We start from the raw sequence: 13,699 nt of genomic DNA, 5'->3' as shown, positions 1-13,699 counted from the left end.
GGAATGCTAATATTTAGAGCTACGATAATCTACCTATAGATGTTGTACATTTTTATCTTTGATGTTCTTTCTTATCATCGATGACCCTTACTTGCCTTGCGGTAATCCTTTTTTAAGGGAAGCATCATCCTAAATGACCATTCTCTGAATTCTGTATGAATCTTTTTCTGTGGTCCATTCTATTATCACCAGAACACAATCTAAAATTCTCATGATGCTGACTATTATCAAATCACTTAGACCCTAATTAATGTTTAGTTTATCTTGTTCGCCAGCCCATACTGATATCTATTACTCTGGGGATTAACTCTCCCTTCTGGTAGTCCCGTTGGAGTCACGAACTTATTTCTCGAAATGAGGATACAACTTTATGGCCTATGCTCTTTTGTTGTCTCCAGGCCTGGATCCTCTCGTCTTTTCCTTAACTTTACTATATATCCCATAATACTGTCATTTTTTTCTATCGTTGTCATGAATCACATCTTACTCATAACACTTCATTAACTCTCTTCTCATTTCCTGCTAACCTTTCTGTTTAACACTTTATTTTGAAATTTTCAACAGGACATTCTTTTGCTTTTATCTCCCCTTGGTCCATCTACTGGCTCTTCGGGTTGCCTAACAGTTTTTTCTTTACTAGGGATGAGAGCAATACTAAGTTAACATTTATCCTTTGAAGGTTTTCAGTGCCTATCATTATAGTACTCATATCTAGTTGTACTATTTTAGAGTGTACCATCTGGGTGTCTCACAAGGAGATTTTGCTAGCACGTTTATAATATCCTGCGGAAATGTCAACTAACGCAACAATCTAACCATCATTTTGGGTTACTCTAATCCCAGCAAGTTCCTAATATTTGTTCTTCTCTTACTATTTCTGTTAGCTCCCATGGAGCATAATTGAGATGTGTGTGACTAATTATACATACCTCTGTTACAATTGACGGTATCTCAATATGCTTATATTTCTCTTCTTGAATTGTAAATACTATTAATCTTCGTTAATTGGGTACCTCGTACTCTTCTTTACCTTGCTTTTTACTTGCTGAAACTTGTGTCTACCTTTCGATTCTCTTATTTCTTTTTACCGTAAGAGTGGATAGACATTCTTGCCTTAGGGATCCTTATTAAGAAACTTACACGTCTTAATACACACATGATCTACTGAATACCGCAAATTTATCCATCATAAACATGATGCAAAAATCGAGTTCCTCTGACTCAACTCTTCCACAATTATATCTCTTACCAACCGTCTTTATGGATATAGGTATCATCGTATTATGAATAAGATAGAGTTAGCAAATTGAGTTCTTACAATTGAGTTCTATGACACGATCTAGAGTAAGAAGAAAGAGTGACAATCTTAAATGCCATGTAGCCTTCTGCTTATAATTGTTGTGGATGACACACCCATAAACAAGACTCTACTAGACACGGCTTATAGACTCCCTAGGACTGAACTGCTCTGATACCATTTTTGTCACCACCCAGACCGATGGGTCATGACAGGCACCTGGTACCTTACTTAACCGAGTACCGACATAACATATCTTTCATATCATGCTATCATAGGTAAATGATACGGAAAGGTTGTCGTATGATAACTAAAATAAAACATGTAATACAAACATATATATAACATATATGGGCCTATAAGACCAAAATGATCACTCGTATACTAAACATAGGCCGACAAGGCCATACAAACTCTCACGTACATGAAATCTGTCTACAAGCCTCTAAGAATACATAATATCATAATGGTCGGGAGGGTCCTGCCATTTCAATCAATATATGTATTAATCGTACTGACCCAAGAAGCAACTCCGGAGCAAATGGAGTGCACTAACATCTTCCGCTAATCTGATGGCCTACTTGGAGGACTCTCGACCTGTCTATCGGAACCTGTGAGCATGAAACGTAGCGTCCCTAGGCAAAAGGGACGTCAGTACAAATAATGTACAGAGTATGTAAGACACATAAATAAGTACATAACGGACATGGAAGAAATATAGAGTAAATGACTCAACCTGTAAGTCTGGATAACTTTGTAAATCATGAAATAATTATAGCATCATGCATATGCGTATGAATGTCATAACGTGCATAGGTACATATTTCATAACATCATCAAACCCGTGAGGGCATCCCATCATATCATCTCGGCCACTGCGGGCAAAATCATCAATGTATACCAGCTGATTAGGTGGTGGTGCGTATATAATGCCGTAACCTTTTCCCATATCCCATATAAATATATATATATATATATATATATATATATATATATATATATATATATATATATATATTCATATATAACTCCATCTGGTCATGGGTCAATGTATATGTATAAATGCATGAAATGTATAAGAAATACGTTAATAAGATTTTCTCAGAATGCAATAAAAATCCATATGCCTTTTCGAATAAACTTTATCAAATGCGTATTTTTCTGAGACCCATGAACGGATGATATAATAATAATCCACATGGGGAATCAAGAATATAGATACCCCTAGTATTATTATGAATAGAGTCATTTATAAAAGTTGTGTATTTTGCTCGTATTATTTGTATTATTTGGATCATGCCAAAAAGAAAGAAGGGATGGCCTTAAAATACATGGAGTAAGGAAAATTCGTATGATGTTCTTGGAAAAAATTGTACCGTACTCCGTTAGAATCGCAAAAGTTTACATTGCTAAAGTTCCAATAATTCTCATTGGATTTCTTTTAGTTGCAAGAATCCACATTTTTCTTTTGTGGGAAATTGGCAATTGCTAACGTTCTTTTCACAACTTATAAAAATTTCTTATAAGTTGGATTGGAAAGGGAATGTTGGATTGGAAAGAGAATGGTTTAATATGGTATGTAGCAATTGTTTGACACCAAAATATTGCAAGAAATCTAGTTGGAAAGAGTATGTTGCTAGCTTACATTTGATTAGGCACCTTTGTATTATATATCAATTGAAACAATTGTAAAGATGACTATCATAGTCATATTTCCACGTTTTTGAGGGCTAATACATAGTCCATGTGTCCTTCTTATTTAATTGCCCAAAACAAGAGTCATTAGATCCCTTTCCATTTTCTTTCACGTGGGAGGCTTTGTCCTTATCCAAAAATTTTAATTAATCTACCACTAGTTATTAATTAACAAGGTAATGTCCGATTACCCAATAATTAAACAATTACCCACATAATTGAGAACTATTTCCCCTTATTTAAAATACTACTTACTTTTCACATACCTTATACACCTTACTATCATGGTCATGTGGTACCTCGTATGGCACTAGTCCATAAATACCGAGTATTTTAGCTCGGACTAAATTTTATCCCAACATGCCAAACTTGGACGAAAATTCATTTTCTTTGACATGCTTCCCTTCTCACCTTCACGAATTTACTTATCACTTGTTTAAAATAGCATAATGCTTAAAATCTCAAAATAAGCTCATTCCCAAACTTACGTCTATTAACTTACGACGAAACTTTATCGTACGAAAATGTGGGATATAACATCTCATTTTCGAGCTTCCATTAATTTATTTACGGCGCACTTTCACGTATAAAAATATGTGGTGTAACAGTTAGACTCGTGAGTGAATGGGTGTTCATAATTTTTGACTTTTACTCTATTCCGAGAGGTGGGCCCGGAGAGAATTTTTGGGCGTTTTCTATTTTCTTGCCTTAGCTTCAATTTTTTAGCTAAATTAGTTTTTTGTAGTTGTATTTACGTTATGACATTGATTTAATTAGATTTGGGCCACTCGGAGTTGGATACTCGTGGCAAGAGCGTGGTTTCGGATTGATTTGAGCTTGGTTTGAGATAAGTCGCTTGCCTAACCTTGTGCGGGGGAACTCCCCTTAGGATTTTGGTTCTGTTGTTATATGAATGATGTGTACATGAGGTGACGAGTGCGTACACGTGCTAATTGTTGAGAAAAACCCCATTTTCATTAAGCAAATATCTATGTTATTCCTTTAATTGAGAATACTAGTTCATGTAGCCTCCTACTTAGTTTAGAAAAGTATGTATATGTGCCTTAACTGTCTTATCTGTTTTAAACATTTTTACTTGGATAGCGTGCAGCATGTTTAGGGTAGTAATTACCTGTTACTTGATGCTAACTTGATTAGAACTGTATACTTCCTTGCTGAGACTGTTGTGCATATTGATTTGGTTGTGTATTTACTTTGGGACTACGGAACAGTATTCTGGGAGATCTCCCCTGCATATTTACGATTTGGACTACGGGACGGTATCCCGGGAGATCCTCTGTTCATTTATATTTGGGACTACGGGACGTTACCTGGGAGATCCCGTGTTTCTATCCATATGTGTTGAGTCATTTCTTCCTATGATTTCATCGTTATTAACGGTTAGCATCTTTAATTATACTGTCTTATTTCACATTATTTTACCTTGTTATATATATAACCAGTAGGGCTCTGCCTGATCTCGTCACTACTCGACCGAGGTTAGGCTTGGCACTTACTAGGTACGGCTGTGGTGTACTCATACCCTTTCCTGCACATATTTTTCGTGTGTAGATTCAGGTTCTACTTCTCAGCCATACTTCCAGTAAGGCGAGGCAATCCAGAGACTTCGAGGTATATCTTCCACGTCCGCAGACCTAAAAGTCCCTCTCAATTTCTCCATTAGTTACAAACATTCCTGTATTTTCTTCGTTGTTAGACTTTCTAGAGCGTAGATATACTATGTACTTTTGTAACTTGTGATTTCATGAGATTTCGGGTTTTTGGATTGTTATTATTGTATATGCTGAGTGGCATTTTAAACACGTTATCTATATTTACCTGTTAGATGGCTAGTTTGTACTTTTAAATTCATTTTCCGCAAATTGTTAGGCTTACATAATCATAGAGACTAAGTGCCATCACGACAGTTTACGGAGGGAGAATCTTGGTCGTGACAAGTTGGTATCAGAGCTTTAGGTTCATAGGAGTCATGAATCACAAGCCGGTTTATTATAGTATCGTGGATCGGTACAGAGACGTCTGTACATATCTTCGAGAGGCTATGTAACTGTTAAGAAAATTCCACTTCAATTGATTTCCTTGTCGTCCGAGATTTTTGATATCAAAATTATAAACCTTTTTCTTCTATTCTCTCACAGATGGTGAGGACACGTGCTACCGGAGATGACCAGGCACATGCTCCCCCTTACTGGAGCCGTCAGAGGTCAGGGCCGGGGTAGAGGCCGAGGACGCGCACGTGGTGCAGCCAGAGCACCCACACGAGCTACCATAGAGGAGCCACCAGTAGCTCCACCCGGATCCCAAGATCCTGATATGCCTATTGCTACTACTACTCTTGCATAGTTCATGAGCATATACTGCACTCTAGCTCAGAAAGGGTTGATTCCCCTTGCTGCAGCCACATCTTAGGCTGGGGGAGGAGCACAGACTCCCACTACCTGCACTCTAGAGCAGCGGGTTCAGGTTGATCAGATACTAGAGGTTATACCGGTACCTCCTGTAGCCCTAATTCAACCCGAGGATAAGGCAGCAACTTCAGAGGTTGAGCAGTGGAGGCTTGAGAGGTTCAAGAAGTACAAGCCTCCTACATTCAGTGGTCTAGCATCAGAGGATGCTCAAGGATTTCTAGAGGAATGCCACCATATCTTTCGCACTATGGGTATATCAGGATCGAGTGGAGTTTCTTTCATTGCCTTCCAGCTTCGAGGAGCAACCTATTAGTGGTGGCATACTTTTGAGTTAGACAGTCCAGCTGAGGTAGCTTCCCTTACATGGACCCAGTTTTCAGATATGTTCGTGAGGGAGTATGCTCCTCAGAGCCTCAAGGACACATGGCGTGTGGAGTTTGAGCATTTATGCCAGGGTACTATGACGGTTTCAGAGTATGCTACCTGTTTCACTGACTTGGCTAGACATGCACCGACCTTGGTTTCTACAGTTCATGAGAGAGTTTGTCGATTTATTGAGGGACTCATTCCCAACATCAGGTCTAGGATTGCCCGGGAGCTAGAGATGGATATTGCTTATTAGCAGGTGGTGAGCATTGCTAGGAGAGTAGAGGGAATTCTTGCTCGGAATAGAGAAGAGAGAAGGCCAATAGGTCTCGAGAGTGGGGCCATTATTCTGGTTCCCGTACCCCAACTGTAGTTCGTCATGGTAGGGGTTATATGAGTCGCCCCATTCATTCAGCTCTTCCAGCAGCCAGCGGTATTCTAGCTCTGCCTAGACCTCAGGAGCCTTATATTGCACCTCTAGTATCTAGTGTGCCTCCTGCACAGAGTGCTTTTAGTGATTAGTCTAGCAGACATCGCCCGAACCAGTCACAGCTACCACGCTCTCCGATAGCTTGTTTTAAATATGGCAACACACGCCATATGGTGAGGGATTGTCCTAGACTTAGGAGGGGTGCACCTCCACAGACTTCTCAGCCATAGTGTGCTCCGCAAATTTCCCAGGATATGATTACAGCACCAATTGCTACCCCACCTACTCAGCCAGCTAGAGGTAGAGGTTGGGAAGGTAGAGGTCGCCCTAGAGGGGGAGGCCAGGACAGATACTATGCCCTTTCTACCCGTACTGAGGTTGTCTCCTGCAATTCTGTCATCACAGGTATTGTTCTAGTCTGTCACATGGATGCATCAGTTCTATTCGATCCATACTCCACTTATTCTTATGTGTCCTCTTATTTTGCCTTACATTTGGGTGTATCTCAGGATTCTTTGAGTTGCCATGTTTATGTTTTTGCTCCTGTGGGAGATTCTCTTATTGTGGATCGCATTTATCGGTCGTGTTTGATTGCTCTTAGTGGTTTTGAGACCAGAATTGATTTATTATAGCTCAGCATGGTAGATTTTGATGTTATCTTGGGCATGGGCTAGTTGTCGCCCCATTATACTATTCTTGATTGTCACGATAAGACCGTGACGCTGGCTATTCGATCCAGACTCCACTTATTCTTATGTGTCCTCTTATTTTGCCTTGCATTTGGGCGCATCTCGGGATTCTTTGAGTTGCCATATTTATGTTTCTACTCCCATGGGAAATTCTCTTGTTATGGATTGCGTTTATCGGTCGTGTTTGATTGCTCTTAGTAGTTTTAAGACCAGAGTTGATTTATTATAGCTGAGCATGGTAGATTTTGATGTTATTTTGGGCATGGGCTGGTTGTCTCCCCATTATGCTATTCTTGATTGTCACGGTAAGACCGTGACGCTGGCTATGCCAGGATTATCGTGATTAGAGTGGAGAGGTACCTTATATCACACTACCAGTAGAGTTATTTCATTTCTTAAAGCTCAGTGAATGGTTGAAAAGGGGTGTGACGCGTATCTAGCTTATGTGAGAGATGTCAGTATTGATACCCCTACAGTTGATTCAGTCCTAGTAGTATGGGATTTCCAAAATATGTTTCCAGCTGATCTTTCGGGCATGCCGCCTGACAGAGATATTGATTTTGGCATTGATTTGTTGCCGGGCACTCAGCCCATTTCTATTCATCCTTATCGTATGGCCCCTCCTGAGTTGAAGGAGTTGAAGGATCAGTTACAGGAATTGCTTGATAAGGGCTTTATTCGGCCTAGTGTGTCACTTTGGGGTGCTCCTATCTTGTTTGTGAATAAAAAGGATGGTTCTATGCATATGTGCATTGATTATCGCCAATTGAACAAAGTTACAATGAAGACCAAACCACGGCTAAAACCAAACCCTCTCTTTCGTCTTCCACACCCAAAAGAAGACACCGAATTAAAAAGTCCAAAAATGACCATGTTGATATCGAATCCTCTGAAAGCATAGATCATTTACTGATAGATGAAGATTCGAGTGGATATCAATAAGACATTCTCATCTCCTAAAAGAGGGCAGGAAAATGACCAATGGAATTTATTCCCAAACAACCCTTTCAGAAAAAAGGAAAAACTGAAAGTGTAGAGTTTGGTCCTGAAGACAAGATAAATTTCTACGGCCCTGAAGAGAAGGTTAGGTTTGTTGCCTTCAAAGGGAAGTCAATTGCTATTGGTCGCACTATAAGTCTAAAGTCTATGCAAAACTCTCACTATGATCTGTCTATTTTTGAAACTCAGAAACTTATCTCTCTGTTTGCTACTGTTGGTGACATTGCCTATGAAGAACCTGTGTGTATGTTTTATGCAAATCTATTTTTGAATGATAAAGACGATCTAGAATCCATGGTCTTAGGAACCCGTATTATCCTTGATTCTTATCAGTTTGAGAAAATCTTTGCTACAAAGTTTGTTGGATACAATTTCTTTGTGCAATATTCCTGGTTAGATAATTTCGAAGTATCTTTTGGAGAAGCCAAGAGTGTACTGTCTGAAAACCCCCTGATATAGGACCAAAGAACTTGAAGTTTGAACATCGTGTTTTAGCCAATATTATTGGAACAACTCTGCTACCTCGTACTGGCTCTCTTAGTACTCTATCTTCCAAAGATGTATTTGTTTTGTACTGTTTAGTTAATGGTAAAACTATCAATTGGTTTGCTTGGATACATTAGTACATGCTTGAAAGTATCTGGGATGTTTCTTCTTCTGCGAACAGTTTTCCCTATGGTTTACTAATCTCTCACATCTTGAAAGTCATGAAAGTGGATCTGGCTCCCTATGCTCCTAAGACTATCTCCGGAACCTATGACAATACTGCATTTGTCATGATGGGGTATACCTTGATTGAGGGAACTTGGCTTAATAAAGACAAAGCACCAGAAGTAATCCCTACTCAGAATAGTGAGAGGATCAAATCTGAAGCCAACATATCCTCCTCCTTAGACTAGCAGATGCTGATGCATCAAACATTGCAGGTGTCAAGGAATTACTAACCTCTATGCAGGAGCAGGTAGATAAGATCAAGGAAGTAACCAAGGAAACTGGAGCAGACGTGGCTAAGCTAAGGATCACTCTCTAAGCTACAAGGAGTCAAGGAATCAGGGCCATGTAGGATATCACTGGGAAGTTGACCAAAGTTTCCAAGGACATTGATGCCTATTATGACAGCTTCTGCACTAAATTGATCAACACCCCGAAGTACTTCCTTGGAAGGAATTGAATGACTTGAGATGCTTAATATAATCTTTTTACTTTTTCTATTTTATGTGGTGATTTAAGACTATCTCTTTTGGCTGTGTATTTTGGTTGTCTTGGATGAGCATGTTAGTCGACTATGCTCTATATAACTACTTAGTTGTATATCACTTTTGCCTGCCTAGTTAGAAGTATTATTGCGTATTGCTTCTCTTATCCTTTTTGATTGATGTCAAAGGGGGAGAAGAAAAAAAAAAGAATGCAGGTATGCTGGTATTCAAGTGCACAAGACAATAAATAAGAACCCAGCTTGAAGATAGGAGGAGCACACCAGACAGGGGGAACACACTTGAAAAAAAGGGAAGAATTCATAAATTAGTCAAACTTTTTTTAAGATTATTGTCATCATCAAAAAGGGGGGAGATTGTTAAGTTTAGAATTTTAATAATGATCAATAACCCTAAAGAAACTTTGACTAATAATATATTCTTGTATGCAGATTCCTAACCTAGTAAATAACAACTTTGCTAATATGAAGGATGATCTACTCAACATCGAGATAACCTGAATTGGAAAGAATATCAATCAAGCCTAAGAAGAAGGGAATCAATTAGATTGACCAAGATTCTGTAAATTACAGTGGCAATCAAGATTGAAATGAATATTCTGTAGAAGGTCAAGAAGGAAGTAATCTGCTGAAGTTTGAATGAAGAAAGTAATCAACCAAGACTGTCTAAAATCAACGAAGATTGAAGGAGGCAATTCGTAAGGAATAAGGATGAATCTAGCTATCATTCAAAGCTAGATTCACGAGGCAATCCTTGGGTCATTCTCTTAGATATATATGCCTCACAAGGAAAGGACTCCTAGAATTGCTGTAATACTATCCCAGAAGACAAGGAAGCAGAAGACTCAAAAAGGCTATAAAGGAAGAAACAGAAGAACTCAGAAGCACACAACTATGCAAAATATTTTCTAAGCCTTTCTATTTCTTAGTACAAACACTATATTCTTGAGTCTAAGAGTCTACAAGTGTCACAAAAGATAGGAAGAGTTAGAACACAAAAGAGAGTTGTGTCAACATTAAAAAAGGATCATTATTGTTGAATATTGTTGATGGTGAATGAATTAAAACCATTACATTTGTAATCCTTTATCAAAGATCTAAGAGAACCCTTGTGACCCAAGGGAACTAGACGTGGGTACCACACCTGTACTGAACCAGTATAAAAATTGTTGCGCCTCCTTTACTTTTCTGTCAATTTATCTCATTCTTACTGAAGTTGTTTATTGTTCAAAACTAGTCAACTAAACTCACACTTAGTCAACCAAGATTTTAAATTGACTACAATTCACCCCTCTCCCCTCTTGTACTTTTAGAAACAGGGGTATGTATATGGGCCACAATGTGAAGGGGATGGCTTGAACTTGGTAATAAACCAAGGAAATAGAAAAGCCAGCGATTCTTTAATAGTGGAATCATTGAATTGCAACTTTGAGGCAATAAGTAAGGAAGAAGGTGGTAAAGATCCGGTTCTACTTTCTTAAACTTAAATTTTATTTATTTATGAATTTCTATCCTTTGCATAATTTCTGTGCATTTTCTTCTCATAGGATAGATGTGTATTATGTGATGATCTCATATTATAAATTGTATGCATGATCTGGAATAATATAGTGTTAATGTTTAATTCTATTATTCCTTGACCAAATGAAAAAATATATTTAATTTGGCAACATGCATAAATATGTGTAAAAGATTTTTTTTTTCAAAGGTGTAAGACATGAATTAGGCTTACACTAAATACTTGAAAGTATTCTTGAGATTACGAAAAGTGTTGTAAAGGTTTAGTTCGAAAACCATTTAAAAAAATGTTATACTCTTCATGATTTTGTACTGCCGTTATGGAGACTAAAATCTTCGTGATTTTCTACTCCTGCTTCGAGATTAAAATCTGCGTGATTTTTTACTCGTTCGTTGAGATTAAAGTCTTCGTGACTTTCTACTCATTTGTCGGAAATTAAAGTCTAAGTGACTTTATACTCGTTTTGGAGATTAAAATCTTAGTGATTTTCTACTTTAACTTATTACTCGGTGAAGATTAAAAAGCTTCATCGTTTATTAGATTTGGTTATATCAGATATTACTCGATTTGAAGATTAAAAACTTTACCGTTTATTAATTCTGAATGTGTCAAATTAGTTTGAAGATTAAAAACTTTACCATTTATTAATTCTGGCTCTGTCATGATACAAACAATAGTTCATGTGGGCGGCTCTACAAAGTAATAGGGGCGGTGAATGTAAATCTCCTTTTTGAAGAAATGTGTTTGGAATATGGTATTATTCATCAAACGACAACCCCTTAGTCACCACAATCTAATAGAATTGTGGAAAGAAAGAATAGAACCTTAAAGGAGATGATGAGTACATTGTTGATAAGTTCTGTTTATCCCAAAACTTGTGGGGAAGCTATTTCTACAGCTAAATGAATACTCAATCGAGTTCCCCACAGCAAAATGCAGTCCATTCCATATAAAAAATGAAAAGGATGTAAGCCCAACTTAAAATATTTTAAAGTGTGGAGGGTTCTTGGCCAAAGTGCAAGTTCCTAAACCCGAAAGGTTAAAAATCAGACTGGAAAATATTGATTGTATTTTCATAGGATATGCAACAAATAGTAAGGCATATCATTTTCTGGTGCATAAATCAGAAAATCCCCACATTCATATTAATACGGTAATTGAATCAGATAATGCTGAATGTTTTAAGAATATTTATCCGTATAACAAGGAATGTAAGTCGTCTAGTAAAATATTTAAGCGTCCTCGGAAAGAAGCAAAGGAAAGTACACCTAATAAGGTGAATCTAAGACGTAGTACACATCAAAGGACAACTACTTCCATAGATCAGATTTTATGGCATTCTTGTTAGAAAATGAGCTTCAAACTTTGGAAGAAGTTATGTCTTTCTCGGAAAGAAGAAGTCAATAGTGAGACAGAATCCATATTAAGTAATCATACTTGAAAATTGGTTGATCTTCCTCTAGGAAAAAAACCATTGGGTTCTAAGTGAATTTTCAAAAGGGAAATGAAAGTTGATGGTACTATTGAAAAATATAACGCAAGATTAGTTGTCAAAACGTTTAGAAAACGAGAAGGTCTTGATTATTTTGACATATACTCGCTAGTAACAAAAGTACATCTATTCGGATATTAATTGCGTTAGCCGCCGTGTATGACCTTGAAATCCACAGATTGACATAAAGACAACCTTCTTAAATGGAGATTTGGAGGAAGAAATTTATATGGAACAACCTGAAGGATTCGTGGTTCCTAGAAAAAAAAAGGTGTGTCAACTTGTTAAGTCACTTTATGGACTAAAACAAGTACCCAAACAATAGCATGCAAAATTTGATTAGAAAATGTTGTCAAATAGTTTCAAACTAATGTATTTATATTAAGAATACTCTAAATTATATAGTCATTGTTTGTTTATATATGAATTATATGTTAATAGAAAAGGCACATATAAAATATGAAATGTGGGGACATTTAGCTTATGCATAACCAAAGCTAATGTTAGACGTGAAGTCTATATTATTTAGAAGAAATAGATGATATGATTCTTCGAACCCCACAAATCCTTAATGATATTGATATGGTAGTCGGTGAATTCATTACTTGTTCAGTTTTAGTGATGACTAGTGATGAAACTATAAATTCGAAAGTTGTTTACCTGCCTTTACAGAACTAATTTGTTCTCTTGAACATCTATAATGTTTAGCTCTTTTATGAAAGGTGTCACCTGGAAGGCTGCGACTTTTCATGAAAAGTGTGTTTGTATGCTTTATATAAACATGACAGTTCATGAACGAACGTATTAATACCTTGGTCTATAATGAGGTAAACCAACCGATGAACATGACCAAAATCCATTGCAAGTTGGATTTGTTTCATGAATGAATGTTCTATAATTTGCATATCATATAGACGTATAAATAAATAGCATACAAATACTTGAAAATGGCGTAGTGATTGCGAAATGCGTTAGATATTAAAAGGTTGTGGCCATAGTAGATACCAACCATTCCAGTTGTTGTTATAATATACTATTGCTACATTAAGTATAGTCATTAATCTGATATGCAATAGAAAGTCGAGACGCATTAGTCTACGACATAAGAAAGTTCGCATTGAACTGTCAAGACAATGAAACGAGTGTTGAGATATTTGAAATATACTCAAAATTATGCTTTGCACTACAATAAGTATCCCGCAGTAATGAAGGAATATAGTGATACAAATTAGATCACTGGTTCGACTGTTTTTAAATTCACAAGTGGATATATTTTCACAGATGGTGGATGAGCGGTGTCTTGGAAATTATCCAAATAAATGGGTATTGTCGCTCTATAATGGAGGCTGATTTTATAGACTTAGACAAAGCCTATGAAGAAGTTGAATAACTCCTAAATTTTTCTTGAAGATATTTCATTTTGGCCCAAATTGTTGGTACATATATACATATAATGCGATAGTCAATCAGCAATAGGTAGGGCTGGGAGGATTATGTATAACGAAAAATCTCGTCATATACGACGAAGGATAAAACCGTTAGGCAACTATTCTCTAGGGAAATTAACACA

The sequence above is a fragment of the Nicotiana tabacum genome, chromosome 3, assembly GCF_000715075.1.
Source record: "Nicotiana tabacum cultivar K326 chromosome 3, ASM71507v2, whole genome shotgun sequence".
Classification (NCBI taxonomy): Eukaryota; Viridiplantae; Streptophyta; class Magnoliopsida; order Solanales; family Solanaceae; genus Nicotiana; species Nicotiana tabacum.
Note: the sequence above shows the minus strand (reverse complement) of the source record.